General features: G+C 34.3%; 3 non-coding genes across 3 annotated transcripts; all 3 read left to right on the top strand.

The window, feature by feature from the left end:
- Window positions 1-5721: 5721 nt before the first annotated feature.
- On the top strand, window positions 5722-5840 carry LOC149421125 (5S ribosomal RNA). The gene has a single exon (XR_016302645.1). It is a non-coding gene; the product is annotated as a 5S ribosomal RNA (ribosomal RNA).
- A 323-nt stretch (window positions 5841-6163) lies between these two features.
- On the top strand, window positions 6164-6282 carry LOC149421126 (5S ribosomal RNA). The gene has a single exon (XR_016302678.1). It is a non-coding gene; the product is annotated as a 5S ribosomal RNA (ribosomal RNA).
- A 323-nt stretch (window positions 6283-6605) lies between these two features.
- Window positions 6606-6724, top strand: LOC149421127 (5S ribosomal RNA). Its single transcript, XR_016302679.1, has one exon. It is a non-coding gene; the product is annotated as a 5S ribosomal RNA (ribosomal RNA).
- The last annotated feature ends 1182 nt before the right edge of the window (window positions 6725-7906 follow it).

Raw genomic sequence — 7906 nt, forward strand, 5'->3', positions numbered from 1 at the left:
GTGAGAGGGCTTCCATAAAATTGCACCAAAGAGTCATTGATCTAGTTATTTGCTTCCTTCTTCTTCTGACACGCTTGTGTTTTTGAGACGTTGAAATTGACCAAGTTGGCCTTATCCCAGGCACGAACCTTCTGGAGGTGGTGGTAAAAGTTTTGTCTCAAAACTTCCCGAGCTGTACCCACGGACATCAAGAGTAAATTCATTCAACGAGATCGTTGATGTGAAACAAAAACAGCGTCGGTGACAGCACAGATCCTTGTGGCACCCCCGCATTGACAAACACCCAAACATTGCTACAAACATCCAAATGCCCCCCGGCGGCAAAAAGGTTCCCCACCCCTTTAGGTACGTACATTAATAATACTTGTTAAACGTCTATAATCTCTACATACCTCGCAAGAAACTCGTTTGTCGTAAATAAATAATAATGCTGTCATATTTCAATCACCGCTGTCACTATATAATCTTTTTATAACCCTAAAAATAAGCGTACATCATTTTTAGAGATTGTTACGATCATCCATACATACCTATTGGGTGTACCAACGTTACCTTCAGCAAAAATTATACTCCGACGTGTAGGTAATGTCACCAAAATTGTACATTCTTTGAGCTAGGTACAACTTTTATGTGACCATTAGTGAAAATAAAAATGTATTACAGTAATCTTATGTCGTGGATGCAAAATAAGTCCCGCTATGTAATATTGGTGATATCTAGGCTTACGACACATAGGCCCCGAATATATGACAGTCCCTGTGGGTGGTTTATTTATAGTCCCCATCCCCGCTGTGAGAGATGTTTACTTCTGTCAAGTTGTCCACTGGAGGAACTGAAATACGCATTACGTTCCGAGCCGCGCTAAGCTCAACATTCAAACCAAGCCGATTTTAAAATTAACTGATATACCGGGCCTTAGAGAGCGAACATCTTTATATCAACAGTTAGGTAGAGACACCTTATGATAAGGAATCCTCCTCTATAAAGATAAAGTAATAAATCTCAGTTCACCAAACGTACCAAAGATAAATATTTATGTAAATTGAAATCGATATTCTAAGTATTGTAAATCTAGTCATTCAATTAAACATTTCAATGCGTATTGTTCGGAAGTTGCCATTGAAAATCAATTCTGAAATTAATTACGATTTGCTAGCATTTTTCAAAATCAAGACCACACGAAAAGTGGCCGTGGGAGAAAGAAAAGGATGGACAAATAAGGAGCGGGATGCACGTCGAGATAGAAAAGCCACAATGCGAGAGGAGAGAAGAGATAATCGATGAAGAAGAGAGGATGAAAGGAGAAGAGCATAGAGCAAAATGAGAGCAATAAATTTAGTATCGGAATCGAGCGAATTCAAGATGCCGCTAAAATTTACATAAGCGCACCGACTTAATATTATACCATTATTATTATTAAACTTTATTACTTAAGAGGGACGGATACACGGCCTTTTTCATTCAAAACTTAAATTTGGATTTGAGGTCAAATAATTGACCTAACTTAATAATATTTGTTTCTGTCAAAAGGTGTATATGTAGCCCTCTATTAAGGATATGTGCTAATTTATTTATTTATGTTTGAAATCTTTTTGAAATGTTATATTATTATTATTATATATTAATAAAAATATGAATTTTAGTTTGCTTAGTATCTTAAATCTCCGAAAGTTGCATTCGAACATGCGTGTGTTTTTATATACCTAAATTTTATAGAAGTCACCTATGACACCTCTATCTGCACAGAGAGACTGATCCACAGCAACTTGTGGCGGGGTACAGCTAGTTATAAAATGTGGACGTTTAAATAAATCTATTTATCGCGATTTTAGAGGAAACTTATTATTTTTGATAGTTAACGTAATTTAAAAAATATATTTTGCGTCTAATGAAATATAAAATAGAAATAAATGATTTAGAAAGCAGTTTGATAGGCTTGAATTTAAATTTTAAACGATTTTCGTTTAAAAACAAATTTGTAGTTTGTGAATTTAAAATTTCGACCAAAAACGCGTTTTTTCTCCTTATTTTATAATTTGAAACACAAATTAATAAAGTAGCAGATATCCGTAATAAAATAATATTATTTAACAAATAATTATAATCAATAATTAGTATATATCAATACAAATATATCCGAGTAAAAAGAAATGCCGCCAGCGGGAATTGAACCTTCTGATTCATCAGAAGGCACGGGTTCAATTCCCGTTGGCGGCATTTATTTTTACTCGGAAGATATTTTCAATTTGTATTGATATTTCAGGCGACTAATTATTGCTTATAATTATTTGTTATCCTTTGTGCTATGCATAAAACCTTGTCTTATAAACATTAGTTTATCATTAAAAAATAATAATATTATTTAGTTTATCCGAGTATGTTGGCCTCGAATCCCAAGTTCGCGCTGCCGTTCGTTCCTCTTAAGGCCCCGTAGTAAGCGTTCAAAGATGGGTTGAAAGGAAGATATGTAAATACGAGTGTTACTCATATTAAAAAAACGATAATAATTAAGCGATAATGGTGAATATATTTAATAAAACACAACTCGTTTGAAGAAGCAAAAATCTCTCGACAAATGCTTTAGTTGCATTTAAAGATACAATGTAAATTCTTATGTATTTTGAGATATGATGTTTCCATTGAGATTAAGTTATTTTCTAAAACTGGGCATTTTCACATAATATTATTATTATTATTTATAACAGTAGTATTTAGTTTCTTTCGGAATTTTGCTCGAAATTCAATTAGTAATTAAAAATAGGGTTTCGTAAAACATAGAGTTGCCAATCTAAAATGTAGGTATATCTGTTGAACTGAAATGGGTTTAGACGGGGCATTTCTAAATATATTAATGTCCAATGTTGATTTTCGGAGTAATCAAATCTGATATGGCGATTTTAATTAGTAGATTATTTTATTATTTATTGATTTTTCACAGTAGACTTATTTTTAATAGATTCTTGCTTGTATAATGTGTGTACTGTATCTTAATTCTAATGCGGGGTAAGAGAGGACTGCGGGAGGCTGTTCCAAACTATTTTGAACCAATTTGAACAGCTATCGGTGTGCATTAATACATTCAAACGTACACTCATGAATAAACCACTCACTAGATCGATATCTTCGGGCTTTTTGTATGAAACAAATTGGTCCTAAAAAAGCATAGATATTCCAATATATAGACAGTACAATTCTCATTCAGAGCCTACTTATAATACTATACACTAATGAAAAACTATGAAAGTTTATTCCATAGATTTTCGGAGTTTTTCATTGGTGGATACAGTTAGGCAATCATATGACGTCACAATATTTCGGTTCCAATTTTCGATCGGAGTTATACCCCCCTAGTACACTATTTAAAATGATTTATTTGCGCATAACAAAAGTGTTCATTTATTGTGTTCGAAATTCAAGCAGCGTAGAAGAAAGTGGGATTTCGTAAAATCAAAAAATATATATTTTAAGATGGAAGTGTTTTAAGGTGGGGCATTTCTGAATATTGTAAATGAACGTTTCCTTGGTCGGGGAAATCGGATCCGGCGGAGCGCCCCTGCGCAGCTCGGCGGCCTGCGCATACGATAATGTCTCATTGTTAATTGTTGGAGCGCGCCGCTATCGGGCGGATCTCTTTGAATATTCAAACGTTCCGCGTCTTATCACCGCTCGCGGGCCACTTTTTGTTTGTGCTCCACGATTCCCCTCGACTTTTTGCAAATGCTCCTCCCCATTTACTCGCAGCCACCGTCCGGAACAAACCAACACACCAACACACAAAACAAGCCACATCATCAAAAAAAGAAACAAATTACATTGTATAAAATATTGGTATCATTGTTTTTTTTCACCCCTTTTTATAATACATTTGGGGGCTTGCTTGTCGTGTGTTCAGTTGTGTGAGGGTGGGGGTATTATTTTCACTGAACATGCTTGTAAAGTGTTCAAATATCGGCACGATTTAGTGAATCGACATTTCCCATAATTGGACTTTCGCTGTAAATACTGTAATTCATTATATGTGTGCAGTGGTAAGTCAAGTTTCCGCTGCGTAAAGCATATCTGCATAATCTGTGACAGATCTGCCGATGTCACCGTTTGGTATTATAGCATTTTTACCCGGCGTTTCTATTAATTTACCCTTCGCTACTAAAGGTTATGGTGCTAATCGAAACGGATGTGTTAGGTTAAAGCTAAATCTATTCAGTTATTTATGTCTATTCGTGTTGTGTTTATATCTTACATCGGTGATTGCATACTATTGTTTTCTTATTAGATACCTACTTGCTTGCACCTTGTATATGGGAAAACATTTGAAACGTGACAGAAAGTTATGGATGAAAGAAAATTTCAATTTTGTATTTGGTTCCTAATTTTGAACACATACATTTTTATTTTTATGTAATATCGCACATGAATCCCAACTGTTCCCAACCATCTGGAGCCAGTGAGATCTTGACATTCCCAATTGGGGTATGTTGCGAGGCGATGGTAATGGGGACGGGAAGAGGAAGGTGGGGAAGTACCTAGCTATTCAGATCTAGTCACCAAACACGGTGGCCAAACCCATTTCAAGCAACGTTTCAATTCTGAATGGTCTTACACCAGTGCGATACTCAGAGTATCTTCCACTCTGGAAAGTGCCGCAAATATATTAGGTATATATTATTTTTAATGAGTAAATTGTGAAATAATAAAAACTAATAACAGTTAATTTACCTTGGGGACATCGGGATTAGAGCCCGCGACCTCCGGATTGCTAGTCGAGAGCCTTGCCCGTCGACTACGGAGGCCGTCAATAAATATGATTATTAAAAAAATCTCGAGTCGAAGTTTATTTTGTAAGCTAAGTTTTCTTTTTTATTGTTCAATCATTTATCCGTATATTCCATACATTTATTTACCAAGTTATTTTAACGCATGACAGCTGTTTCGCCTTCCGAAGGCATTGTCAACAACATCCAGCATATTTATTTTATTTTATTGTAGTAGGTAAAATATTTTTTACAATTCAAGTTTTCCAGTAATGTAGGCCTCACTGGGTGGCTTGCCCGTGCTGAGGGTTACATATATTTATTTATAAATATATGTAACCCTCAGCACGGGCAAGCCACATATATTTATATATAAATATATGTAATATATTTATATATATATATTCTTTACATATATTCCATATATGCAAACAATACATATTTTTCGTTTCGTCTGTATTTGGCATGATTAACAAAAAATGCACCTATAAGCAGTTTTGTCTTCCTTTCACAATAAATACTAACTTATAGAAAACATTTTTTTCACTCGTATTAACACGTAACTTCCTTTCAAGGATCTCACATTTGGTTAAGGGTGGGTTGTTTCACAAAAATTCAAATGTTATTTTGTTATTTTGTTATCATATGTTATCACTCATCACCATTTTGTTTTTTGATGGTTGAAAGGTCCCTGGTAAATATATTTTTGCGAAAAGTACGTTTCAGCTTTTGCAAAAATTGCGATCAGCAGAAATTGTCAACTTATTACAATTAGATTGAAAGCTGAAAGGCATCTAGAATCGGTATTTAACAGGGACCTTTTAAATAAAAAAAAAAGTGGGTGTGTCAAGCCTACGCAAGACAGAAGTGAAACTTCTAGTATTCTTCTCTCTTATTATTAGGGCTTTTTTATACTAATTTTCATATATTTATTGGCAGGTAGAGTAGAAATTAATATTGTTTAGCGTTTGCCAACGACCATACCATGTTGAACACACCGGTTCTCGTCCGATCACCGAAGTTAAGCAACATTGGGCGCGGTCAGTACTTGGATAGGTGACCGCTTGGGAACACCGCGTGCCGTTGGCCCATTTTTTATGGTAATTTCATGTTTTTTTTTATTTTTTTATCGTTACTATCATTAATAATATCATAAAATTCTTTAACTTTTCAAGTATGCTACAGGCCTAAAATATTACTTAGTGGATTGATATTATGGTCAACCATTGAAAAAAAAAATTCCTGCAAAGTTATGGATGTAATTACGATCTTTTTCAAGCGCGTATGTAATGATTATTTTTATCAACGTCGCACACACCTTGCTAATGTTTTCAGTATTATTAGGGCTTTTTTATACTAATTTTCATATATTTATTGGCAGGTAGAGTAGAAATTAATATTGTTTAGCGTTTGCCAACGACCATACCATGTTGAACACACCGGTTCTCGTCCGATCACCGAAGTTAAGCAACATTGGGCGCGGTCAGTACTTGGATGGGTGACCGCTTGGGAACACCGCGTGCCGTTGGCCCATTTTTTATGGTAATTTCATGTTTTTTTTTATTTTTTTATCGTTACTATCATTAATAATATCATAAAATTCTTTAACTTTTCAAGTATGCTACAGGCCTAAAATATTACTTAGTGGATTGATATTATGGTCAACCATTGAAAAAAAAAATTCCTGCAAAGTTATGGATGTAATTACGATCTTTTTCAAGCGCGTATGTAATGATTATTTTTATCAACGTCGCACACACCTTGCTAATGTTTTCAGTATTATTAGGGCTTTTTTATACTAATTTTCATATATTTATTGGCAGGTAGAATAGAAATTAATATTGTTTAGCGTTTGCCAACGACCATACCATGTTGAACACACCGGTTCTCGTCCGATCACCGAAGTTAAGCAACATTGGGCGCGGTCAGTACTTGGATGGGTGACCGCTTGGGAACACCGCGTGCCGTTGGCCCATTTTTTATGGTAATTTTTTTTTTTTTTTATTTTTTTATCGTTAACATCATAAAAAATTTTATATCATTCTTTAACTTTTCAAGTATGCTACAGGCCTAAAATATTACTTAGTGGATTGATATTATGGTCAACCATTGAAAAAAAAAAAGGCGTTAAAAACAAAAAAATTATGTGCGATGGCCGAGAATCGAACTCGGATCAACTGCTTGGAAAGCAACTACGCTGACCATTACACCACCAACGCCAGTTGTCGAGATGAGCTAAGAAGCATTTATATTTTACTTCAAAACTTTGACTAGATCAAATGAACTTTAATCGGTCCCGCATTTTCGTTTCGGTCATGAGTTGGTTTTACTCCGGTACTCGAAATTGCATGACGCGGGTAAAGAAGTTTCACTTCAATAAAAAAAAACAAGATGGCGCTGAATGGGCATTTGGTGACATTGTTACATGTGAATTTCTGAGAAACATTATTAGTTTATTAGTGTCTTGAAGATTGTCTTAACTCTTTCACATCGGCATTATTGTTTCCACATATATATAAAATATGTAATGCTTGATTATACCTCAGAAAATTATTTGATATTTATTGGTATTTAATTTTTTTTTTAAATTTATTCTACATTAATTTGCCTTAACATTGGACGTCAGAGGGTATTTTTTAAATAGTAACGTAAAATAAACATAACACAAAAGTCATACAAATAGCTGTTTCATGTCAAAAATGCACATTTACAATGTAGTGATAATCTCTAAGTTTTGAAACAAATAACATTTGAACTAAAATTAATTCAGAAATAAAGAAATAATCTAGGATAATAATCATTTCATAATAATCTTTGCAATGAAGACGAGCAGTAGCCGACTCAATATTTATTCAAAGAATTTTAAACAATGACATTGACTGTACTGATCTTCTGTCCCTTATTAACTTTAACATACCTTTGAGACGTACACGACATACAGTGCTATTCCACACGCTTAATTATAAAAACAAATGCAGCATCTAATTCGCCAATTAACCGAGCTCTTCATACTCTGAATAATATTTGTCTTAACTCTAACATTGACATTTTTTCGGATTCAATGTCAAAAATTCTAACGTGGCATCATGTCAATAATTTAAACTGTTCAATGCGCATACACACAGACACACACACACAACCTTATATTACACACA

This window comes from Hesperophylax consimilis, chromosome 9 (assembly GCF_061612785.1).
Source record: "Hesperophylax consimilis isolate HC1 chromosome 9, BYU_Hcon_1.0, whole genome shotgun sequence".
In the NCBI taxonomy this organism is placed as follows: Eukaryota; Metazoa; Arthropoda; class Insecta; order Trichoptera; family Limnephilidae; genus Hesperophylax; species Hesperophylax consimilis.